Source organism: Dermacentor silvarum, chromosome 4, assembly GCF_013339745.2.
Source record: "Dermacentor silvarum isolate Dsil-2018 chromosome 4, BIME_Dsil_1.4, whole genome shotgun sequence".
Taxonomy (NCBI): Eukaryota; Metazoa; Arthropoda; class Arachnida; order Ixodida; family Ixodidae; genus Dermacentor; species Dermacentor silvarum.
In genome coordinates, this window is record NC_051157.2 from 193,351,371 (window position 1) to 193,378,425 (window position 27,055).

A 27,055-nucleotide genomic window follows, 5' to 3' on the forward strand; every position below is an offset into this window, starting at 1 on the left:
TCTCGAAATTGGTGCCAGGCACAATTATGGCAAATCGGTATGCTTTCAGTACTGACTGCCGTCAATATGGAATTACATGTCCCCAAAGAAATGAAAAAGCTAAGTAGTAAAATTTTGTTCCCAAATATATTGAGTATCGCGCAAATACTGTCTGTCGCCGCTGTGAAGTCTTCACAGCAATCAAATGTCATTTTGTCTTAAGACCTGAATATTTTTTAGTTTTAGACAATGAGTGATGTCTAAGAAATTAGGGCATAACCCCTGCGGCCATATTTAGGAACCTTTTTTTTTTTTCTTGTATTCTTTCGTATAGGCATCCAGTCTTGCGCGTTGTCACCCGCGCGTCCTTCTTCGCATGCACATGAACTTTGTACATTGCTCCTTCGGCCATCCATTGAACTTCACTGCAGGGCACTAGCGTGACTCACTGAGCAGCGTTTTCAGAAAAAGTGTATTTCGGAAGATCAGCCGAAGTTCAAAAACTTTCCGTTAGCTACGTCGAAAGGATACCCTTTTCCGATAACATAAGCTTTTACGGCGCTTAGTCGTAATTTGCCTGCTGAGTTATAGCAGTGATTTAACCTTGACCAAAGCGCAAATATAACGCAGCAGAAAAGTTATGACTAAGTGCCTTAAATGCCTATATTTTCAAAAGAGAGCTTCCTCGTGACGTTGGTAACCGAAAGTTGTAGAAATTCGGCGGATCATTTGAAGTAGATTTTTTATGAAGTTCTGTTCAGTGAGTTACGCTAGTGCATTGCGGTGAAGTTTGGTGGTTGGCCGAAGAATCAATGTCCTAAATTCATGAACATGTGCAGAAGGACGCACGTGTGAAGCCTTGCAAGACTCTATGCCTATACGAAACGTTACATACAAAAAGGCTACGTGTACCTATACTAAACGTTACTATATAGTAACCTTTAGTATAGGTACACGTAGTCTTTTATTTTATAGGTTACAAATTTGTGAGAGTATGCCCTTCATTAAGGGGTACTTAAATAAAGGTTACTATGTAACTTTTTTTATAGGTGCACACATTTGTGAGAATATACCCCTTTAGTAAACGCTACCGTGCTAAGAATGTAGCCGCAGTTACATAAGCTGATGTCGGCAAAACAGATATGACAGGGCCATGAAGTGATGCTCGTGCGAGTATACTTGCGGCAAGTATGAAGGAACAATTGAACAATATGTCCGCAACATTCTTGAATGTGACGAGGCTGTAAGTGCTGTGCATACAGACAGTGAGTCGGCCACAATAACAGCTAACGTATCGTTTTGGGGAATCTTTCGTAGTGCTAATATAATCGCTAATAATTCTGCCTAAAAATGGGTGTGAAGTCGGCAAGGCGAAGAGAGTAAGACTATTGAAGAGATTCAGAGAAGATCCCCACTCCTGCCTTCTCATTGCACAGGGAAGCGTCGGTAGGTATTATGTTGTTAATAGCTAGCTGGTTTAGGTGGTCTTTTAATATATTATTTAAATGTATGCTAGGCAATAGTTTGGCATGAGTTAGAAATATGTCCTCGAATTCAATTTTAAAGTCTGCTGAGGCATTATTCGAATAGCAAACTTGACGTATTGACACATTCAATTGTTGTAACTGTGCGTGCACAAATATTATCTGAGAACTGTATAATCGCGACCACCATAGGTAAAAAACTCAGACGGTTCAGCGAAAAATATCTATTCCTTCCTGATATAATACAGTGTTGGCAACGAATCTAGGTATTCTGCTCTCCCAAGGCATAATTGCAGTTATTATTTTTCTAATGGTGTCAGAGGTTTAATTTTATAGGCGGAACCACCGGGAAATAACACGCAACCGAATTCTAATATGGGCAGAATATACATCTTGTATATCATCAGTAATGTATCCCTGCGTAGTCCAGAGCCACGGTGACTGAGCCGATGGAGCATAGCTACGGCACGTTCTGCCTTTGTTGTGGTAGGTTCAATGTGAGTGCGCCAGACGAACTTGCCATCGTATACGACACCAAGGTATTTCACCGAGTTACCTTGAGAAATTGTTTCCTAGTGATATTGGAGGGATATATGCACTGGTGCAGTTAACGGGAAAACTAGTACACCACTCTTCCAATACGTCGCCTTCTTTCTTCTCCTCTTCATCTGCTCCCTTCTGCAGCATCCGTGTGTCTTCGTGATTGGCTATTGGCCGTTTGGTTTTTGGTTTGGTGCCTATACATATAGCACAACCCAATACGGCAGATTGGACATGAATCGGGCGGCAGTTGGTAGAAAAAGGAAGAATACTTAAATAGGATTTTCTAATTTAAGAATGGGATATTAAATGAATTCAAATCGTTCATATCCATTTTCATGCTAAATTATCTTAAAATTTGAAGCTAATATTTTTGTTTTCTGGTTGTGGAAAGTAAAACAATTAAATTAGCATGGAAATATCTCTGTTTCCGTTACAAAATTAAATATGACATCACATACGTTCCTATTGCGGTGTCCTAGTGCCGACGCCCCCTGAGACAGAATGATAGGTAGCGTAATGGCTAATCCAAGTTGGCGGAGGGGACCTTCTAGAAGTCGTTTTCTATGTGCGGAGAACCTATGATACTCTATAAGAAATAATTCATGGTTTCAGGTTCATTACGATAAAAACATTGAGGTGAAGGTGCCAAACCAGACCTATGCGAATAGAAATGAAGCCTTAGTATTCGGCAACGCATTCGCGTAAATGAAACTTCAAGTTTTCTTGCTGAACACTGTCTGCTGTGCCACGGAAATTTAAGGGGCTGAAAACCGGTGTGATTTAATACACATGATTTGGCATGTTCTTCTTGGATGGAAAATGTTTTAGATCTTGCAGGAGTCACGGATTCCGAAGGTCTTCAGATCCTCAGTACCAGGCCTTTAAGAGATTCCACTGCTAGTGCATCTACTAACTCGTTTAAAGTGAGTCCCACGTGCCCTGGCACCCATACCATATGGGTGAGGCCTAAATGTTAGGGGATGGATGAATGAAATTCTCAGAGACGTTGTGCCGCGTCAGGCGAGCTCGCGCCGAATACTACCATTCATTTTCTTGTTTTGTAGTCACTGGTCGTCCACCGCACCAGACACGCACACATTAGTCTTTACAAATGTTTCATTCATCCATAGCGGTGCCGACCGCGTAGTACCGTGTTGTACGTGGATAACTAGTCACTGACAACAATTAAAACGGACACCGACCACGAAAGTTGCAAAAATGTAATACAGCTTTCGTGGTCGGTGTCGGTTTTAATTGTTGTCATGCATATTCCTGACCAGACGGGTTTCCGTCCATATCTTCACTTTACTAGTCACTAATTAACAAAAATCAATTAATTACCTTTTAAACTTTTACTTTCATCGGGCTCATCGTAATAGGAAAGTTGAAGCAAGATCTCCGTGCCAACCATGAGATTACTCCGTAATTGTTACACGACAAATTTCGGCTATCGGAGTGCGCGAAACCGGGAGGCTGCAGCAAGTGCAAACTCGAGATGACGTTTGCTTAGTTCGCCAAGCCGCTGGCAGCCAGCGCGCTGCAGCCCCGTGCTTCTTCGGTGTCGCAGCCCGCTAAAGGTATGTAGCACCTCCGAGCCCGCTAGTAGATCGAGACGTGTAGAGGTGCTGGTTGTTATGTCTAGAAATTTGTCTTGAATCTCTTACTTTTCAACACATAAGTGCCGTTCTGTTTCCGACAATATTGAGTCAGGCATGCTGGGGCTTGACTATGGGCCCGGCACTAGACGTACACTGTAAAAAAAATTGCTACAGTTTACGGTGAAAGTTGAAGGTAAAAACTTGCCGGACACTTTCCGTAAATGAAAAACGGAGTTTCCGTAAAACGGACAGTCTGTAAAAATTTTTCCGTCGAATGAAAAACGGAGAGTTCCGTCAAATGGAAAACGGAGAGTTCTGTTGAATGGAAAACGGTGATTTCCGTCGAATGGAAAATGGTGATTTCCGTAGTTGTGATCACAGAATTCTCTGTATTTTCCAAATACAAAACGGTGAGCTCCGTAGAATGGCAATTCTGTAAATTGAGCCTCGTACTTTCCTAATTAAAAACGGACAGACCGTGGCAAGGAAAGGTATGCACATATAACACACAAAAAGAACAAAAAGCAAGACATAACCACCTTTTTTTTTGTTCTTGTGTCCATGTTTTCTATGCTTGCGTTCCTGGCACCATGAATCCGTACGAACTTGTTCAGCTTTATCTTGCTTCGTATCAACAGCTGAAAACTTGTTTTGTAAATGATGATGCGGGTGTATATGTCCAGACAATGAGAAAATTGTTTGTTTCATTTAAATAAGTTGTACCAAGTTGTACATAACAACATGGCTAACTCACATCAGATATTGCTTGAAACGGGGCAGAAATCAATGCACATAAGCGAACATACACCACGCTGAACATGTTGCGGGTGCACGTTTCCTCCTTGTGTAACTGCCTTTTACACCGCGTCATTTTCGTGTCAGTGTTGCCATGTTGCATTTGAGTTCTGTACTTGACGTGTGCAAAGCATACATACAAATTCGTGCCCAAAAAGTAACAAGCCACCTGAATCTGAACGAAACTGCATGTTTATTGTGCTTTACTGAAAAAAAGAACTTGCAAGATAAGACACTAGAAATGGGCTGTCTAGAAGAAGGATTGGTTGAGAATCGGAATGACTGGTTGCTTGCACATGCCACCTGCTTTGCCTGAAAATGAAAAAAAAACACCAATGAATTAAGACTCTTTATTAGTAAAATCTCGTTACAAGAGACACTCGGTTATGAGAGACATTTGAAAATGGTTTGGTTAATTTTCCTATGTTCGCCATGTTAACAACATTGCATACAAGAGACATGGTTACAAGAGACACTCGGTTACTAAGGACAACTTTTTTATCTACCTAGAGCAAATTCTTCACTATTTATAAGAGACAACCAAGACACGCTCACATAATGCGGCTAACGTCGTACTAACCGGTATGTGCTGCAATTTTCATTAACTTGGCTCGATTTTGTTCCATTCTGCAGCCGGCTGTCATTCCTCACATGGTTGAGACTACCAATTTCACAGAATTTTCTGCGATTATGCTTCTATAATCGCTGTCGCGCTACCACACCGACTCTGCGACAGAGTACCATTGAGTTGGATTTCTGTCACAGCGTCTGCGGTGCTGGTCGCTTTGTATGCCGGTAGTCAAACTCCGGAGCCATTGCCATGTTTCCATGAGACAGCTCTGTTCGCATCAAAGATGTGTTTAAACACACTTTGGTGCTTGCTGATGTATAATAAAGTGGTCTAGTCCGACTCCTCAGTATTTTTAGAATTTTTGGTTACAAGAGACCTTGGTTACAAGCGACATGTTTCCCGGGTCTCTTGAGTGTCTCTTGTAACAAGGTTTACTGTACCACCATCATCACCGTTTTTAGTCAGATACATCAACAATAAATGATTTCCAAGTCACAAATGTAATTACCAGTGCTCTGGTCAAAACAAATGGTTCATAAAAAAATGTCATACTCTGCCTTGTTGGTATAAGTTCCTAGCCTTGTAACATGAAAAGCTTCAGATGAAACCTACGCAAGTCATTTGATGGCTCACTTGGAACAGGCAAAGCTCTCACGTGCACACTGACATTCAGAGATTACATTTTCTGCATGTAGGTAGAGCTACCACGACCACATACTGCGGACCACGGCTTTCAACCTTCACTGCCCTAACAGAAAACCTTGCAGATTCCACTGTTTGCCAAAAACAATGGAGCACTCTTGAAACGACCTCAAACCACTCATGTTGCACAATTACGACGCAAAACAACCAAGCCAGAGGTACTGTCCAGATGACAAGCTTATAAATTAGTAACAATATGAAGAAAACATGCCTTGCACCACAACATGCGCGCCTTTTAGCCTCTTTCAGATTTGGTTTGTTTTGTCATGAAAATAGCAATGTGCAATATACTTTTTACTTAAGCAATGATAATTGAAAGTTATGTTCGTCAGTGCGTCAACATAGTATCTCCATCTCCTTAAAAAGTTATAATTATGCGCTGTGTTCACTCAAAAATTTGCCGTTTTGTCAGTCTGTGCTTTTAGAAGCAACCTGTAGCACTTTCGCGACATAAAGGAACCTGCAACAAGTACACATGGACAGCATATGTGGCAGCTACAGGCAGTACACCGTTTATTCTGTCCATTTCCTTGACTTGCAACCCCACAACCAAACAAATAATGCAACATGTCGTTCCAGACAGCATTACTTGGGTGACGTGCTTAATTTGGAAATTCCGCCTCTCCTAAAGAAATTTTAAAATAAAGCTCAAACTAAAGCAATGTCCAAACATGAGCGCTTCTCGTGGATTTTGAGAGTCAACGAGGGCAGAGCTATTTGCCCAAATGTCTGCGACTTCAATGGCAACAGGATGGCCAAATTCCGTGCTGCTAATAGATGCAGATAAAAACACACACATGTGCAACGTTGTGTTTTCAAAGGTTTACTTCTTCATATCGTAGCAGGGAGGCTCCGTGGTAATTAGTTGGAATTCATGCTATTTGCCTGCAGTCTCTGTTAAAATATTCTTAGAGCCATAGCCACAACACTTTTTCTTTGGGAATAATCAATACGGATTCAGCAAAATTCAGAAAAAATGCTTCCAATTGAACAGGTGCTTCTATATTTTATTTTCAAAGACAAATCTTTCTTTTTTGCGAAACTAACGATGAGGGTAGCTATGGGGGCTTGTTTGTATGACATCTTGTATTTTTTGTAGCGCAAGGCTGAACCAAAGGTACAACAGAAAGGCACATTTGGCGTGCACACAGTGTTAACTTCCAACAAGAGATTTATTTCCCGTTCTCGTCACTGTATATACCCTCAAATCATCATACAATGTAATATGTGTAAAGGCTCGGTAAACATGAACTAAAGAAAACCTGGAACCACACGCATGCAGTTTTTTTTAGCTACACAGATTGAGACATGTACACGTTTAACATGAACAAAGATGTACAAGCTCTTTCAAGGATAATGAAATTGAAGGCTTACTGATGCATGCGTCACCAAATGTTGATATGTTTCTAGTGTCTATAGTTAAGCGCATTATCTTGCACCTGCTTCTATTCATGATAACTGCTTTTTTGAATCTAGGTTTGCACTTGCATCTTTGGCAATGAAGAACAAGAAAACCGTCAGCAGCAAGGGTATTTAATTTGTTATTGTGCTCTCATAGCCTGTTATTTATACATCTACCAGTTTGACCAATGTAGGACCCTCCAAACCCAAGAGGAATGCGGTATACAACACACGCGACATAATAAATGAATTTGCTTTTATGTTCCTTCTCGCATGCAGTATCCGAAATTCTTTCTGGCCTTGACTTCCTACAAAGGCTCATAAATTCATTAGGCGTCGAAAAAACAACATTGATGTCACTCCTTCCAGCAATCTTTAATCTGTGGGAGAAACTATGTATGTAGGGGATGGCGCAATCTTTTTCTTTATGTCGGTACTTGTACCATATACCTGCTCGGAACATTTTTGCTGTGCCTTTTTAAGCAGTCGTGCTGCGACTGACACGAGCACGTGGCTCGGGTAACCAAAGCCGCTTAAACGTGAGACTCACCATTCAAAGCTATCGTGCATTAGGTGCAGGATAGCCATGTGATGGGAAGATTAGATTCCTTGACATTAATTTTGTGCTCACCGATAACAAAACCTGCTGGTGTTAAGAACCTAGGGCAAGTAAGCCCCTTTTACCATTTCATTCCACGCATACAAAACTTGCGAAGAGGGGAATCACGAAAGTGTGTTTCAGTGAAGCGCTGAAGAAGCGATGCACAATAGCTTTGGACGGCAAGTCTTACATTTAAGCGGCGCTGGTTACCCGAGCCAAGTGGAAAAAGGTTCCGAGCAAGTGGATGGTACAAACACCGACATAAAGAAATGTTGCTGTCATCCCCTTCACACATAGTTTCTCCCACAGAATAAAGATTGCTGGAAGGTGTGACATCAACATTGTTTTTTCGGCTCCTAATAAATTGGGGAGCCTGTGTAGGAAGACAAGGCCAGAAAGTATTGCGGATACTGCATGCGAAAAGGAACATAAAAACAAATTCATTGATTGCATCATGTGTGTTGCATACGACATTCCTTTGAGTGTAGACGGTCCTACATTGGTCAAACTGGTAGATGTATAAATGACAGGCTACGAGAACACAATAACAAAGTAAATATCTGGCCGCTGACGGTTTTCTTGCCGTTCATTGCCAAAGATGCAAGTGCAAACCTAGATTAAAAACAGTTATCATGAGCAGAAGCAAGCGAAAGATGATGCGATCTTTGTTCGCGTTAAACGTGTATATGTCTGTCAATCTGTGTGGCTAAAAAACTGCATGCGTGTGGTTCCTGTTTTTTTAGTTGATGTTTACCGATTGTTTACATGTTTTGTATGATGTTTAGAGGGTATATATAGTGATGAGAACTGGAAACGAATCTGTTGTTGAACGTTAACGCTGGGTGTGCGTCAAATTTGCCTTTCTGTTGTCCCTGTCGTACAGCTTGTGCTACAACAAAATAGAAGATACCATTGATTTCATTGTCGCCAGGCGCGGGCACCAAATATAGTTTTTTCGGCAAAATTAAGTGGTCACCAGGCATGTCTAGTTGAATTTATCTGAACATGCTCTACTGTCAGTGGTGAAGATGTTGCCAGTCTAAAGGCCTGCAAGAAGGCACTAGTTATGTTTTCTAGGGCACGAAGGCAACAGAGTATGTTGCCGAAGACAAGTAGTCACAGGAGTTCAGGATCAGTAGAAGAAAATTTAGAGAATAATAATTGGTCGGAACACTTATGTCACGCACTTCTGAGTTACGAAACGCTTGGTGCCCGTGTATTTTTATTGCGCTAAGTTACTCGTTCATTTATGCACTATGATGATGAACTTGTTTTGGAAAACTTCAAATTTGTACCTGACCTTTGACTCACTTGACTCACAAAAATTATGAACTTGTCGCTGTGACCAGTCATCTCTATCTGCTGTACACTTGTGAGATAGGGTTAACAGTATTTGAAGGTTTGTGCATTAAGCAGGAGAGCAGCACTTGGTGGATGGCTCATCAATTATTTTGCAGAAAATGCAGCAGTCTGCAACAATTGTATAACTAATGACCTTGAAAATCTTGTTAGTTATTAATTTGTAAACACCTGTTGTCAAACAGCCTGCTGACTAAAGGTCTGAACACATTATACACAATTATAGCATGTACTACTACACGAAAGAAAACCTATAATAGAACCTACCAAATACAGTATCAGTGTAGTGGTCGGTCAGATGGCTCCTCAATGCTTGTGTCCTTCCTGGGAGAAGGAAAGAAATGTTAAGCTTACACTGACAGCACCAAACCACACAAACGTAACTGCCACAGAACATCAGGAGTTGTAACTAGATACAGTCAACCTGCTTAACTATCTCATGTACATTCAACGACAGAATGTACCTTCATGGAGCCTCTAATCTATGACATTCATGCTGTAAGACAAACATGCTAGCAGACAGAATCAAAATTGCATGTATGAAAATTCTCAGGAAAACTATATTTCCTACCTACCACAGTCAACTCTTTCTGAAGTACAAGTGACTGTCTAAGCTACAATCAGAAGGTGGAAAATTCGGGATCCTTTCTAAAACAACTAACCACATCTCTACCTGTACTCAGCAATACAAAGGTGAATCGCAAGTACTATACCGATAAAGAACAGTTCAGAACTGCTGCCAAGTGAGTGCAATAAATAAATTATTTTGAATTTATCTTCATATAAGACTAGGCGTGGTAATTTTCTTTACATTACACGAAAGACTGGTCAGAAAAATATTGCATTCAGTGAATATTGTGATTTGCAAAACAGTAGTAAGAAGTTGAGGTGGGAGTCCCTCAGGTGGTATGTTGCGATGTTTAGAGAAATTGTTTCAAGGAGCGTCTTTCCTTAACCCTTAGCTTCCCCGCTTAGCTTAGCTTCCCCGCATTCCTTACATCTTCAGATTCATAAAATTCTTACAGATGCACAATAGATTAAGAGTTTTAGTTCTTTAATGACTTTGTCAAGTTTATAAAATGTGCACTCCATGCAAAAACTCAGTGCAACTACATGAGATTTGCAAACATCAACTATTTCAAGTCTACCAGGCTTGAACAGCACCTATCCAGCCACTCAAAAGTTATGACTGGTGCAACACACTGTGAAAAACGATGAAAGAAGTGACATACACCAAGCAAAGTACCCAACCATCTACCTTCATACTTCCTTTACTAAAACAATTTGCCTGTGTAATTCAATCTTGCAGCCCTATTTCAATCAGAAGAGTTTCAAGATGTACGGGACACATTTTCAATATCCTTATTTTAATCAATGGTATTGCTATTAATGCACTATCTTGGTGTATTGAATTGCGTGCATAGCGTCTGAAAGGATTAATCATATTCGAGTAATCTTTACTGAAACTCAAGGCATAATACTCGTATTTGTTTAGAGTTTTGTGATGAGACAACACGATAGACGTGGGAGTTAAAAAACATCTTTATAAAATGCCGTAGAAAGCAAGTTTCTACAACCTCTCGCAATACCGAGCTATTTCCTGAGTGTTCTAACATTTCCTTGTAACATGGTGCAGTGTTTTCACAGACATATCTTGAATTGTTGTATCTCAAGTTTTGGAAGCAACTTAAGAATTGTTGTAACAAGCAGATTTGAAGCCCTACCCAGACTGCACAGCCACTTACTTTCTTTAACACCAACACGTGTAATGAATTATGTCATCCATATGGCACAGTTTCCGATTCTCAAGCATGAATCTCATAATTGCAAGTTATGCAAGAGTGTACCTATGCGATTACTTGGGGACAGCACGAAAAGACGGGAGAAGGCTAGAGAACACGAACGCAGGAAAAGAATTTTGTTTACAGACAAACATATTGACAGAAGGTGCCTTCAAATCTCGCGCGCCAGCCATCTCCTGCGCCGGTCCATGTGTTGCTACGTACGAAAGATAGCAGCAGCGAAGCGGCCAACACGTGCACACAAGGCACGTGCAATCGGAGCAAGAGATCATCAGGCGGGGCACGAAGAAGAAGTAGTCGTGTGGAACTCTTGGAGAAGACTGTGTACGTTGGAGCGAGACTCTTGCTTAGCTGTTTGTCGGGTACAAGTTCGCCCAACGTTAGCTAATTAAAGTGCCTTCACTCAACTGTGCGTTACAATATATACTAGGCTTGTGTGCCCTGCGTAGTTGCAGTTGCAGGCTAGCCGGATAATGTAAACAACCGCACAGTTGAACTGCTGTTCTGCCTTTTGCTACACTTTGCGTCAAGGCTCGGTCCGAGTCACCTTTTCGCACAATGTACCCCGATTGCTCGACGTGAAAAATAAAAGGAAAGTTCCAGCTTTCCCAACAGTCTATTTGAGACTATGAATGACCTTGTGAATATGATATAACAGTGGCCACCACACTGCAAGCAAATGTTAGACATGGGTTCAGAAGCTCTCCTCCACTTGATGATGCTTCGATTTCTTGAGGACGCCTTTTAGTGTTCCTGTGATGAGCTTCACAGCCAAAGAGTGTGCCGACGTGGAAGGCAGAATAGCCTCCTCCAAACATTGGGCATAGCTCCAGCACACATAATACTAACCAAAGAAAACCCTGCGGTCCAGAAATGGAAGATCACTGTCTAATGGTAGTTTTTCTCCGTATGTGAACTCATCTAGCACTGCAGAGAAGACAAAAAAAATCACTTTACCCATTTAGTAGCCTTATTTCACCTAATATAGAGGAGAAAGTTGCCAATGAAGCAAAATAACTTTACTACACTGGTGCCCACAAAAGCTAGTGTTTTACGGTTACCTGACAGTGTTTTTGTTTCAGAAGTTGCCAAGCAAGGCTACTCAAGGATTTCAGGCCATTTTTTTAATGTCTCCTCCACAGTGCCAGGTGTGCTCATGGAAGTAAAACTGCTGGAAAGCAAGCTCCAATATCTAGCGTGAAGGTTTTCTGTGGTGAGCATCGTGCTGGATCTATGATCCACACTCAAAAGTGTCTTGGCCTGTCCTATTATCGCACTTGAACACTGAAGCGTGTTGTTGCTACAGGAACACAAGGGAGCACTCTTGGCACCACTACGAAGTGGAGGGGAGCTTCCAGACCCAAGTACGGTTGCTTTTAACAGTGTGTTCGCACTGCCTTTCGGCATGCGTTGCCAAAAAGCATTTAACGGAGCTGAACATAGGTGAAGTCTCCAGTCGGAGTACTTCAAGGAAGCCAAGGCCTACCACTGCTACACAATATGTACACAAAGGAAGCTGTCAATTCAAGCAAATTGCTGGGGACAGTTGGAACTACCTTTTATTTTCAGGGCCAAACTGGGCTGGTACGAAAATGTCAACCAGACCAGGCCAAGACGTGAAGTTTGCATCAAGAAGTATGTGCTGGAGATCATAGGAAGTGCAGTTGGTGCTGTTTACAACATCCTACTGCCCTGCAGCAGCAATTATATAGGACAAACAGGACGAAAAACTCAAGGACTATCTTGGGAAACACTCACAGACCCTCGATACAAGATGGGGAAGCAACTTAGCTATATATCGATGCTGCTTTGTGCAGTTGTATATCAAGTTTTGAGCAATGAAGAATCCTCATGGCACATGTTCAAAACATACAACACTCGCAGAATAGCCCCCACATATGCTAGTGTGTAATCACTTAATCTTCTAGAAAAAATTGAGGTATTCAGATGAACTGCGAGAGCGTTCTGAACTGGGCTGGTTGGTGCGTGTTTAGGAAGGAACTGAATGGTGCCATAGACAGGATAAAGGGAATATGTTGCTGTGCCCGTTACCTTCACTTCGTTCTGGCAGTAGTGCTGTTCATTCCCTTCAAAATATTCATATATTTTGGTCACCTGACCACATGACACAGCTGTGTGCTCAGGCTATATTTTACCTTGTTATGATACTTTCCAATGTCACACGCAAATCCGTCGAGGCATCTTCGCCTATTATAGTAAGCTGAACAATGGCTAACAGTGAGCTTAACTGTGGCTACACTTCGTTACCATGGGGCCCATGCATGACATTGTTAGAGGTCAGCATGCAGGTGTTTTTGCATACTCATAGAGGCAAACTGGACAAAGAGTTAACTTATTGGTGCGTGTTTTATCTGTTGCCTCAAATCCCGAATTCCGGTGCTATTAGTGTTTTTTGAACACCACTCATGTGCAACCTAGACAAGTCTTAAACAGTACCACTTTCAAGTCGACGTCCTCATGCTGAACCAATTGGTTGCCCCAGGAAAAACAAAACATCATTTATCTTTTGGATGCATCTGCAACAATTATTATACTTGTATAGGCATTGTCATTCCAACAGTTGCAGTCAATGTCCATTAGGACTGCATATGCATGACTGATATACGATAGAATGGCCCAGCTTACCAGAACAAATAACACAATGCAAGACTGCTTTGCCACTGGTGTTGCAAGCAGGCCCCCATGGCTGAGAAACTGAATGCAAGGCTGCACACAGACATCCTTCACTGGTGCAACAGCTGCAAATGAAATAATGATATCAGTTACTTTCTGACCGGTCATCCAAAGCAAAGCAAAAACATTTTTATATACAATTACACTATGCATATAAGCTCGTCACTGAGTTACTGTTATTGCTGTGAGATAGCTCACAGTATTTTATGAAGTGTTAATGGCCTCGTTTAACTTATTTGCAAAATACTTTATGAAGCACCTTCTATTCGAAAATAAGCTACAAAATATTTTGCCCTGCATAACTTACAACACATGCACGCATTTTAGAATTATTGCAGTATTGTTATGCAGAATTATTAAGCGGCAATCCTCCCTCCCAGAATACGTGATAACCTCACGTACTGCGTCAGAACGTTAATCGTCAGCCTGGTAGCTGTCATAAAAAACCTAATACAGATTGCCAGGTAGAAAATAATCAGTTTCCTTTGCAATGAACCTTAACGGGTATCACGCGGACAACTTTCGATTGCGATCGTGCACGAGTGCTCGGGCTCTACTACAAACGAAAGGGCACCGTGTGACATCCGTGTTACCTAACACTGCAGATGGCACAAGGTTACGGCAATAAGCACGCTCCACCGTCATTTGATTGTAATGAAGGCACATGAATATCGAACATGCTCTATGAGGTCTTCATACATGACCAATCTTCCAATCCCGGGTGTGAACACTGCGATTATGCACGCCCAGCCAGGGCACTGCGTCCGAAGCTTATAATAATTGCTAAAAATTTCACTGTGATTCAGTGCGTCACCGAATATTGGTAACATAGCGTTGCACCGCGTCGCGAGAGATAGTAACGGGTACAACGCCTTCACTTAACTTTGGAACGCCGAGCACACAGCACAACACACTACAAACTGGAATGCTAACGTCCGTAAACCAGCGGCCACATACAGACGACAAAGGAGCTACTAGAGGCGTCAATGCCACTAATATTGCCTACGCGTCTCAGCTGTAGTGAGTATGCATTCAACACAACAAATGCAACACCCCTTCATCACAGACTCGCAATGTCGCTTTGTCAATCCTCGTGGCCAAGAAATCTCGTTAAAAGCGTGCTCACACAACACAATTGAGCCCATCACCGGCCATCGCGGAGCATTTCGCACGCGCAACGTGCGCCAACAAGCGAAAAAAGGACACGTAAATCACTTACTTGTGTAACAATCCAGCGCCGATTCCTTCTTATTTAGAGTGAAATCACAAATGCGCCAGGAACACCACCTCCACCGTCCGCCATTAGCGACCACTCGTACGGTTGTTTGTGCCGGAGAAATGCAACCCAGCGTGTGGCGCGATGAAGGTGTGGTAAGCAGCGCCACCGCTCAAACCCTACCTGCTTCTTTTTGTGTGTTTACTATACACGCACGCGAATAATGTTCAAACAGCGTTATCTATGCTGATATATGTAACTGGCCGTTAGAGTAGACAGTGTCTTTTCGTTATATTCTTCGCGTGTTCATTTTTCACTCGTGACATGTTCAGTTGCCCTCCACATGAAATTACGGACGGCTCTCCGTATTTCAAAAACTGAGGTCACGCCCGTCTTTTTTACGTAGAATCCGACCGTTTTCATAAACGGAGCTCACGTCCGTCTTTTTTAACGTAGGATCCCGCCGTTTTTCATAAAACAGAATGGTCTACGTAAATTTACGTATGTTTTTGCTGTAAAATTACGGAATTTTTTACAGTGTAGAACTAAACAGGCACAGTCACACGGCAACACAAGCGGAAAACGTGCGTTAAGTACACATTTCTCAGGCACTAGCGCCATGAGCGGGCGCGAAAATGGTCATGCGAAATGAGTTTACGACGCGCGCTCACGCTCGCCTGTGCGTTGTGGACAATCGATGGTACGTTCGGGCGAAGAATGCATCCTGTGGCGACGATATCCGCGGTAATGCTTTGTAGCAGTGGTGTCTTTGCTGCCAAAGGTAAGAACGAGTCACTTATTGCTTTTACTGTGCGTAATTTAGGTAAACTTTCATGATAGAATATGCTTCAGGATGAGGGCGTCACGTTAAAGGGCCCCTAAACCACCTCAGATATTTTTTGAACATTACAAGTAAACGCGCGCATCGAGTTCAGAAAGCCGTCACGATCAACGATGCCAAACGCTGCAGCGCTACGCGCCGCGGCAGCGCCACAAAATAAAAAAACAATGCCATTCTCCTCCCCTCGCCATTCCGGTATCCCCAGCGGAATGATGTCATGATGTCAGCAGGGGGAATCAGGAGATGTCAACTGCGGAAACGATGTCCATTGGTCGAACAAGAACCTACGACTTCTGGTTAGTCTGCTAGCAGGTACGCGCGCTTTCTGCTCTTCCTCATCGTGTTGCTCGTTTATGCACCCTTTCGAATCGGTAATTATACAGCCCGCAACGCAAGTGCCAAATCGCTCGCGTTCCAACACAGTCGTGCTTAGCGGTCTGATTAGCTGCGCGAACAGAGTGCGACAGTGTTGGCCTTTCCAGACGTGCGCGCAACACAGGGTCTATAGCGGCAAGCTTCGCATAACACGGGCTGGCACCGCAGCAACAGCGGGTAGCCGAGAAGCGCTGAGTCAGGTTACCGGCACGGTTAATCTTCGCGCGCCGTTTGCCATCGGTGTTGCCATCGGAGCAACATCGGTTCTTGCTCGCGAACGGCGAGATTTCCTTGCCGTACGTAGAGAGGATGAGACCGGGACTCATTTATGCGGCAGCCTCACCGCGCTGATCGCTCGACGGCGCCGACATAGAGAAAGGAATTCAACAAGAGGGGACACTCCCATAGGGCCCAGCGGCCGAATTGACTGCAGCGTGCCAAGCGGTTGGTCTCGATCACTTGCATCACTTCCGGTTTCGGGCGCGCGTATTTTGAACGCAAGCTAGCACGCCGGCTGCACCCCCCCCCCCCCTTTTTCCTTTCCTTTTTTTTTTTTTTGCTCTTCGTCCTGAATCGATTATTATTTAGTAAAAATGATTGCGAACGATCTCGTAAAGTCCCATCGAATCTGTGGCCCCGTGCAATTTCACAAAGTAGACGCAAGACCTTTTGTGCAATGAGGAAATATTTATTTTGCTCTATATAAAAGCTCGTTCCGCGCTTTTTGTGCTTTCATCCAACGTTGTGACACCAGCAGGTAAGGCAGTAGTTCCTGTATGAAGCTCCACCGGACGGTACCAGCTGAAAAAAAAAGTAAATTACAAGCATGTTACATTTGCAAGCACGTAACAGCATGTTACAAGCATGAGTCATTTTGGTATTTAGGCATAGGAATACTGCGAGGCGAAACGTGCGAAAGCGGTGAATGGGCGGCATACAAACAAAGCAATTCGCTTTTACATACATGGCGTAGAAAATACCCGACTCATCCCAAACATATATGAAAACATCTGATTTCCAAGCGTTCCCCAATTTCCGGGCATTATTTCCTGCACTTAGGCAGCACAAATACACGAGTGACTTCGCGTTTCCAAAACTTGGCCTCGGGCGACGCGACGGTACGCGACATACACAGAGACGGGACGCAACAGGCACTCAAGACAAATGCGTGGGTGCAATGCCTTTTTTCAATCCTTTAGAAGACGTAATTTTCGAATTACAAGTTCCTGATATGTTCGTCGTTCGCGCGTTCTGCCGGCGCCAGCAGCACACCCCATGTTATCACTCTTGGCAATCGCCCATCGCGTTTTCAACAGGCGTGAGTACCGAAAGAAGGTATATGTTGTTGCGGAGCCACAAAAAACGTCACAGACTTGTCCCTCTAAGATTCATTACACGCCAAACTAACTTTATCACCACGGCCGAGCTGCTTATCGCTAACTGCGTCACAGCGCACTGTGCGGCCAGCGTGCCTCAAAAGTACCCCAGAAAGTAACGAAATTACTTTTCAGTAATGTCTGGCGTCAGAGAAAAGCGGCACAAACTTCTCCTAGCAAGATGCACTAGACTACACACCATGGCTGAGTTCTCGCTAACTGCGACACGGCGCCCTGTGCGGCCAGTGTGGCTCAAAACCGAAATAAGTTGCAATAGTCCCCTAGGAAGCGTCGGAAACATGTCTCAGCACGATTCATTTACTCAAATTAACTGCGCTAGGATGGCCGAGCTGTTTTTCGCTAACTGCGTCTTAAGTCTCGGTCCCGTGCCGTAGGCCTAATTGCGTCGTAGACTGTGAAACAAGATTTCTCACCTTGCCGTAGTCCATAGTGCAGTGGTGTCTTGTCCCAGTGCAGAATGAACGCAAGAATACGCCGAGAGCCCAATAAACCAGGTTATATTTAAAAAAGAAAAAAAGAATGAGACAGACGGGTCGCCGCGCGCGAGCGCTCAAACGCGCTCGCAGCCATCCTCGCTGGCTTCGGGGGAGTGTCTGGCGGATGACGCATGTAACTGGCGCGTCACTGACCTGTGGCTAGGTAAAGCAAGGAAAATAAGTCGCAAAGCTTAAGTTCATTTATACGCAAAACGTTTTAGTTTTCGCGGCAAAGAATTTAAAAAATAAATGAATGCCTGTTAACTTAAGTTCACTTTCTTTTTTTTTCGATGCTCGCGGCAGCTAACGTTCGGTGTCAAAAGTATAGCGTGATGTATGGTGACGTGTTTCCTGTTGCCAGTTTTTGCCGAGTGTCCCCTCTTGTTGAATTTCTTTCTCTATGGCACCGATATCATCGCTAGGCCTTTTCCGGTTCCCTTCAAAGCTAAAGCGGAGGGCGCTTCGAAATGAATTACCGACGCTCACAAGCCGCAATATTTTCTCATCGGTGTTATCGCTCTTCGCAATAATTGTACACAAAGAAGAAAAATACGCTGATATTAGCGGCGCCGTCGGCTGCGATGCGAGCACAGCCGAGCCGGTTGTCTCCCGTCGGTAGGCCGTGCACTGCAGCTGAGCAGCAGCCGATGTTTTCGTTGCCGGAGGCGGAGGCGCGCAGCTTCGCTGTCGTCGATTGGCCCGTTGATCGTGCAGCCGGCGGGGCGCCGGCCGAACTGCCGTCTACTTTGGATACCTCTCGCGCGGCAGACGTTCTACAGCACTGGAGGCTGTTTCGCCGTCCGTATATGTGCCGCTAGCATGGCTAGCGGGTGGACGCGCCTTAATCGGAAGTAGGCAGTGTTTTGCGAAGCGCGTTGGCGATGACGTATGTGACGTGACATTTCGACCAGCCCTCGGCGAGGAGGGGGAGACCAGCCGACGAGGAGAGTAGCGAAGGAAAGAGCGAAACGAGCGAGGGCCGTTTTTCGCTCATCAAACGCGTGTAACTCCGCTATTAAGGCACCATTTAAAATTCTCGCGGCTACGTGTTCGTTGTAGACTCATGCACAACTGCAACATCACAACTAAGTTCGACCTCTGGGTGGTTTAAGGGCCCTTTAAGAACACAGGGTGCGGGGTTTTGATCTCCCCACATTCAACACGGTTATCTAGAGCGCTCGACTGACGGACTGTGTGCTGCACGGGCGTCGTTGAATGGTAACAGCTGATAACGCGTGGTTTCAGTTATACTTTGTCTGAATACTCGCAGGCGCATTGACGCAAATGGGAGACAGCCATTTTCGTCTTGCCGCCAATTATCGTAGCTTCTGCAATCAGCTCCGACCGCTAGCGAAGGTGCCTAAACATTCTGTGAGCTTGCCTCGAAACAGTAATTTCATGGCATGATCGCTTCAGTTTCCTCTGTCGCGCAGCTAACCTTATTCTGTCCTGTCGACTCACTACACACTAGGGGACAACATTGTTTTTCTCTACTGGGCTTGTCGCGCGTGGTTCTTTTGACGAGCGCGATACGGATCGCATTCCTCGCTCGTGATCGGACTCGTTCGCGATCGTAGCTGCACCATATGACACCGGTATGGCCGGTGGCACGCGTTGCACGCAGACTAATAGATTGACGGAATGTTAATGAGAGTGTATGCTCCACGTCAATATACCTGCAAAGTAAAAAAAAAAAAAATTAGGGCAGCGTGCTGAAAGGCATTTCCGCATTTGTTCCACACCGTGCTGCGCTTTCATGGGTGATTGCTTTTGAAGAAGCATAGCCTGTATGGCAGGAACCATGCTAATTTTGGCAAGACGAAAAATGGGACTGTGCATACTCAGATGCAATATACATCTTCTTCTTTCTGGGTTTTGTGTGCCAAAACCAGTTCTGGTTATGAGGCACGCCGTAGTGGAGGGCTCCGGATTAATTTTGACCACCTGGGGCTCTTTAACGTGCACTACAATGCAAACAACACGGATGTTTTTGCATTTCGCCTCCTTCGAAATGCGGCCGCCGCGGCCGGGATTCCATCCCGCGGTCTCGTGCTCAGCTGCGCCCACGCCTTAGCTGACTGAGCCACCGCGGCGGGTATGCAATCTGCATCAAACCAGGATTTATTGGTAAATGTCGCTTGTAGGCCAAAAATCAAGCACTTTAGGCAATCATGCTAATGTCTGCACAATATTGCCTTGTATAGTTTCGCTCAGAAGCACCTTTGCTTATTTATTGATGTGCTTGACAATGTAGCAATGGCAGTCTTGCTACGCATGGTAAAGTGCAAACAACAGCCGTAGAGCAAGGGAAGACTCAGCTCTATGAAAAAAAAAAAAAAACTAAATGTTGCCTCTAGGCTGGGGTTGAGCTTGTTCACTCACTGTTTACTTCTTCATCCTTCTACAACCGTCGTTATTTTTGTTTATTATCTGGATTAAGTGCTCCTTCTCAATGCTATGTGTGCTCTTTACGCAGAATGTCGCCCGCTAGAGGAAGTAGTGGACAAATTTGCTGCGTCCCAGGTTGCGACAATAATAGATTGAAGAACAGAGTATTGTCATGGCACAGAGTTCAGGTGGTCCGACCACAGAAAAGTAGGTTGAAAGGAGAGAGAGAGCAAGCGAGAGAGGAAAGGCAGGAAGGTTAACCAGAAGTCAGTTTCCGGTTTGCTACCCTACACTGGGGTAGGGGATAAAGGGGTTGGAGAGAGCGCAAAGAGAGAGAGAGAGAGCGAAAAAAACACAAAAAGACACAGGCATAGGTGACAAAGCAGGCGTTTTCAATCACAGACGGTCACACAGGCCAGTGGACTTCAGGAACCGCTTCTGATGCGATGTTGAGTCGCGTCGATGTTGCAGAATTCTTTCTTCCGATAACGGCTGGTCGTCCAACTGGTTCAGCACGACGGAGGGTGCTTGTCTCTGAACACTGTATTGTGGGCACTGACAAAGAACATGACGAATCGTTTGCGCGTCTCCACAATTGTCACATGCTGCATGTCGACCATCCCTATGTGGTACGCGTAGGCATTGGTGAACGCGACGCCCAACCATAGCCCTACACAGAAGGGTCGCATCTCTCGGGGAAGTCTTATTGGAAGTCGAAGGCTTAGGGTTGGATCCAAGGTCTATAATCGTGCGTGCATAAAATGTGGTTTATTCCAGTCTGATGAAGTGCATTGGCCTGCAAGTAGGCGGAGCATCCTTGCAGCATCTGTCCTAGACAGCGGGATCGATAGGCGGTTGTCTTGTTCATGAGCAGAACGAGCAGCTTGATCGGCACGTTCATTGCCAATAATTCCACAGTAACTTGGCAGCCACTGAAAGATTATTTCTTGTCCTTTCTCAGTCAGACGGTGTATGTCCTCTGTGATTTCGTAAGCCAGTTGTTCCTGTGGACCGCGCCGTCAGGCTGACAGTAATCTCTGCAGTGCTGTCTTCCAGTCGCAAAAAAACGGGCCATTTGTGTGCTGGTTAATCATTAATAAAATATAGTGCGACTCGAAGCGCTGCCAGTTCTACTGCCGTCGACGTTGTCACGTGAGATGTTTTCATCTTGATAGTGGTGGCTTTTTTCTGGAGTAACGACAGCGGCGGTAGAGCTGTTCTGCAAGACGGAACCGTGGGTGTATATGTGGGTGTAATTCCGGTACTTTTCATATTGTGACGGATGTAGAATGGATTTATTTACATAAAAGGGGCAGAGAAGACATGGACGGTCCCGAAACAGCCGATGCCCAAAAACCTCGCGCCACTTCTTCTTCTTCTATTCTCTTCCGGTGCGGCGTTACATTTTCCTCCGGGTTAGACGAAGCTCACCGAGCGAGTCAGAGTTCGCGTTGATGGTACGGCTTCAGCCGTGCGACGTGCACGACTTGCGTCTTGCGTGAACGGCGGTTATCAGCCGTCAGTTTAGCGATGACGTAGGTCACTTCACTCAAGCATCGCAGAATGACGAACGGGCCCGAATACTTGGCAAGAAGCTTTTGACACAGTCCCCTTTTGCGAACCGGTGTCCACAGCCACACGAAGTCACCGGCGGCAAATCTGACCGGCAAGTGTTGTGCGTCGTAGCGAGTCTTAGCATGAGCATGCAACGATAGAGTTGTGAGCCGGGCAAGTCGGCGTGCTTCTTCGGCACGACACAATATGGGCGACAGAAGCATCTTCGTTAGGTGAAAGAGGAAGTATGGTGTCGACAAAACTTTGAGGATGGCAAGCGTAGAGGAGAAAGAAAGGTGCGTATCCTGTGTCTTCATGTTTGGCTGTGTTAAATGCAGACGTTATAAACGGTAATACGGCATCCCAGTTCTTATGATCCGCTGAGACATACAATGCCAGCATGTTGACGAGTGTACGATTGGTGCGCTCAGTAAGACCATTGGTTTGCGGATGGTAAGGCGTAGAATGGCGATATTGTGTTCCACAAGGCGTAGTAACTCTTCCACGACGTCAGCGGTGAACTGCCGTCCGCGATCACTTATCACCACACGGGGGGGGGGGGGGGGAGGGATGATAATCGAATGCAGAAGAAACCCCGAAACATCGGCTGCTGTAGCTGCGACAAGTGCCATTGTTTCAACATGCCGTGTTAAATAATCCACGCACACGATAATCCAGCGGCAGCCGGTGGAAGACTTGAGGACGGGACCGAGTGAATCTATACCCAGTTTCTCAAAAGGTGAAGTCGGCGGTCTAACTGGTTGCAACGTTCCTGCAGGAGCTGTAGTCGGTTGTTTGTGGCATTGGCATACATCACAGCTGGCGACATACTGCTTGGTTTTCTTCCACGATTGAGGCCAATAGAAACGTTGGAGGCGATGGAGCGTTCTAGCGAATCCAAGGTGCCCGGATGTAAGGTCGTCGTGCATGGCACGAAGTACCGCAAGGCGCAGGCATTCTGGGACGACGAGGAGCAGTGGAGCACCATTGTTAGAATAATTCTTGTGGTAGAGCAAACCGTCCTGAACCACAATGTTGTAGGCAGTTCGGATCGGTGAGTCGCATCAATAATCGGTTTTAGTGAAGTTTTCGTGCCGCTGTTCGTTCCTGCAGACGGCGAAGTCACGAAAGTCGGATGAGATGGAAGTTAGGTAGTCGTCGAAATCATCATCATCAGTGCCGTTGCTCTGAGAGGGAACACGAGATAAGCACTCGGCATCTGTGTGGCACAGACCACTCTTGTAAGCAACGGAAAAGTTGTATTCTTGGAGCGGCAAGGCCCACAGAGCCAACCGGCCAGCTGGGTCACGCAGTCCAACCAGCCAGCAGAGAGAATGATGGTCGGTAACAATCTTGAAATGGCGGCCGTATAAATATGGTCTGAACTTGTGGATGTCGAAAACAACAGCAAGACATTCCAGTTCCGTGACTGTATAATTTCTCTCTGCTTTCGTCAGAGTACGACTTGCGTAGGCAACGACGTGTTGGCGAGCGTCGTGAAACTGGACGAGCACAGCACCAACGCCCACACCACTTGCATCAGCATGCAGTTCGGTGACCGTCTCCGGATCGAAATGGCGGAGAAGTGGCCCAGAGATGAGCAAAAACTTCAGCTGCTCGAAGGCAGCTTCGCACTGAGTGGACCATACGTAGGGAGTGTCCTTGCGAAGCAGGTTAGTCAGGGGACAAGCAAGCTGGGCGAAGTCTTTAATAAACCTGCAAAAATGAGACCAAAGGCCCACGAAACTTCTGCGGTCTTTCAATGTCTTCGGCTGCAAAAACTTGCGAACAGCAGAAATCTTTTGCGGGTCTCGCCGTATACCGTCCTTGTCGACGAGATATCCCAGCACAAGGGCTTGACGCTCACCAAAATGGCACTTCTTAGAGTTTAAAATAAGGCCAGCCTGTTGGATGCAACCCAAACAACGGCGAGCCGCTGGTTGTGCTCGTGGAATGTTCGGTCGAAAATAATCACATCGTCTAAATGACAAATGCAGATCTCCAATTTGAGACCGGGGAGGATGGAGTCCATAAACCGCTCGAAGGTTGCTGGGGCATTACATAAGCCAAACGGCATGACGTTGAACTCAGAGTCCGTCAGGCGTCACAAAAGCGGTCTTTTCTCTGTCAGACGGGTGCATCGGTATCTGCCAGTATCCGGCAGGAGGTCAACCGACGAAAACTAGAAGGTGGAGTGAAGGCAGTCTACAGGATCGTCGCACCGCGGTAAAGACCGGCCCACGTGGAGCGATTTTCTTGCGAAAAACTGGCGAACGGCCGCGCGCGGCGTCCACCCGGCGGCCGGCGGCTATTCGCCCGGCGGCCGGCGGCTGTTCGCCGACGATCAAGGTGGGCTAGATATTTTTGCCGGCGATCCACCGCTCGCCGGAAGCGGCGAATGGCGCGGACCAATCAGGGCGCGGTCGCGTCCGACTTCCGGCCGCCGCATTTGACTCGCCTAGCCAGCCAAAGAACATGGCGACGAAAGCTGCGCGAATCGCGTACAACGATCGGCTGATCATAGCCGTCCAGGCGCGACCATATTATGGGATTGCTGCCACCCAGAGTACAAGAACTCACGGAAAAAGATCGTCGTGTGGCAGGAAGTTGACGCGGAGATTGGTTTTGACCCTGAAGGTAAGCCAACAATAATCACGACTCCTTGTCGACATGCGCTTTTTGTAGCGTTAGCTACACTGGCCTAGCCAAGCCCGTTTCGCGCGGCACATCAAGAGCCGTGCTGCGCATGCGCAAGGATCAGTGATGTCACACGGCTTGCGCACGGGAGCCACCGGAGCCGGCACCTCTCGCGCACTCCGCCGCCGCCGGTCTGCGCATTCCAGAGGAGTGACGTCGTAGCCGTGGTAGACGCACTGGCGCCGGCGCGCGCTCGCTGTGGAGTCGCCGTCTGACACTGCGCTGGAGCCGCTGCGCTTCTGACTGGCGTTTGCCAGTGTGGTATAGCCATGGAGAAGGAGAGCGCAAATGCTGCTCAACAGCGCAGAAGAACGGAGAAGCTTGACTCATCGGATCCCGAAGTAGTTGCTTGGCAATTAGCGGTTGAGCGTAGGAGGAATGAATACATGTGCCACATAATACGTATACCGCGTGTGTGTCATTGGAGCAGCAGTAAGCATGACAATCAAGCTAATCCTTGACAATCTAGACAACCAGGAAAGCTAAGAATAATCGGTTGAACCTTTGCTAACGCTACGTATATCCTGGCATAGCCGAGCTAAGCCACTGCAACTTTTTTTTGTTCCCGATTCGTTGTTTCATTGGTTATTTGCAAACAAGCGATTTTATAATTTGTTTTGGTTTGCTTGAGGCTACCTGCCTCTCCCCCACCCTTTATTTTTTGTTTCGGCGATCGACTTGAAGCTGGGCTAGATGGTGCGTTGCTTATGAGAGCAAACAAAACCGTGGAAATGACGCGCGCGGAAGCCGAGAATGACACAGGAGGCGCGCGCGCTGTCTTGTGTCATTCTGCGCGCGTCTTTTCTGTGCTTTTGTTTTCTTCCAAAAGCGATGGCAGCAGGTGCAATTTTTTTTCTAAGGTCGAGGACGAGATTTCGGCGGAGCACGCATTCGACTGAAATGATAAGCGGGCAGCTTCGTCGCGGCCCGGGCGAATGTGAGACTACCCCAAAATTATTGAGCAACCAGGAAGTTGACGGTTACAGTGTTCGCGGTTCCAAAACGAGTGTGTAATCTGACGACAGTGCCAGTGCTAACCGAGCAGGTAAAGAAACGGCCATTGATGGTGCGCGCGTGCGTGTGAGCTTGTATTTTGGAACTGCAAACACGCTTTCCCTTCTGTATAGGATTTCCGTTCCTTTACTTGTACGTTTAGTATAATAACTTAGTGTAAATCGCGTTAACCTGGTTATCTCAACTTGTCGGCCTATGAACCCAGACCGATGTGGTCCGGGTTTACTGTCGCCAAAATTGTTGATTCACAAGCACTTGAGGTATGCCAATGCTAACAGACATGGGTCAGATGTCCACTTATTGTTGCTCGTACTTTCTTTCCTATCAGGCTCAAATGCACAAGCTAGATTTAAGGGTCTGAGGGACACATTTACAAAAAAGTACAAAAAATGGAAGGAGGGAGCGCCGAGTGGATCTGGAGCAGCCACGCCAAGGAAATAGGATGGCCATACTTCCATTCACTGATGTTCCTGAAAGATCAGGTGCATGTTGCCAGGTTTGTGCCTTTTCTTCAACATTTATGTATATGTGCATGACCGAGCGCTAATAAACTATTGGAGCTTGCTCCGGTACCAGCTCTAGTAGTTTGATCATCATACAACTGTATCTTTTGTCAGATGACAGAAATGAACGCCGGCATTGTGCATGATGAATTTTTTAGTCATAGATTTGCCAATAGAAACAAACAGCGTAGCATGAAAAATGATTTAGTCAATGAATGAATGTTTGGCTTAGCAGAGCAACATGTTTCATTACCTCAAATAAGCACCAGAAGCAACGTCCCAGAAAGTGAGGATAGAAGTGGAGCAACTGCTGAAGGGGGTACTGTTGGACTGTACAGTGAGAACGCCGGTGAGTAGCTTTGTTTCAAGCAAAGGGTATAACAGCATGCATTTAGCACTCAGCAGTTCCTAAAAGATGTCTGAGTCATCAGATACAAGGGAAGAACAGTTTGCATCAATTGAAGTACCGCAAAAGAAATTTCTACAATGCCTCATGAAGCACATGGAGAAGTGTGTGATAAGAGCTACAGATTGTTTTTCTGTTTTTCTTCATACTTTGCAGACTATGAGCCCAATTTACCCGACATCACACTCGTGGAGGAAGCTGCTGCCAAATCTCAGAGCTGCAGCTTAACTGCTGCCACAGATGACAATGGCAGCTTGGCAGCTGCCACTCCTAAAAGCGCCAACTCAAGAGCTGCCATGAAGGACAACAGCAGCTTGGCAGTTCCTACTCACAACTCGACCGCTGCTACAGAAGAAAATAGGAACTTGTTTGAAAGTAGCACACCACGGCCACAAAAAAGGAAAAGAAAAAGCAGTAATCAAATGGAAATAGACAAGCTCGAAGATATTCTGCAGAAAGATGAGGATGAACCTGCAATTTTCGGCCAGCTGGTCGCAAAAAGAATGCGAGCATGTCCAAGAAGCATGTGGCCAGACATTGAGATCGATATACTGTCATCACTGAAGAAATACACCACGTAATAGATAAAGATAATGCCGGAGACCTCCCTGCTTTCTGTCATGTTCTGTAAAAGTTAATGGCCAGTTAGAGTGTACGTA

At 45.5% G+C, this 27,055-nt stretch overlaps 1 long non-coding RNA gene across 1 annotated transcript; it reads right to left on the bottom strand.

Annotated features, from left to right (window-relative positions):
• Positions 1 to 9,299: 9,299 nt before the first annotated feature.
• Positions 9,300 to 14,816, bottom strand: LOC125944884 (uncharacterized). Its single transcript, XR_007466578.1, has 3 exons — positions 14,749 to 14,816; positions 13,482 to 13,594; positions 9,300 to 9,357 (listed from the first exon to the last, which is right to left on the bottom strand). It is a non-coding gene; the product is annotated as an uncharacterized LOC125944884 (long non-coding RNA).
• Positions 14,817 to 27,055: the final 12,239 nt, after the last annotated feature.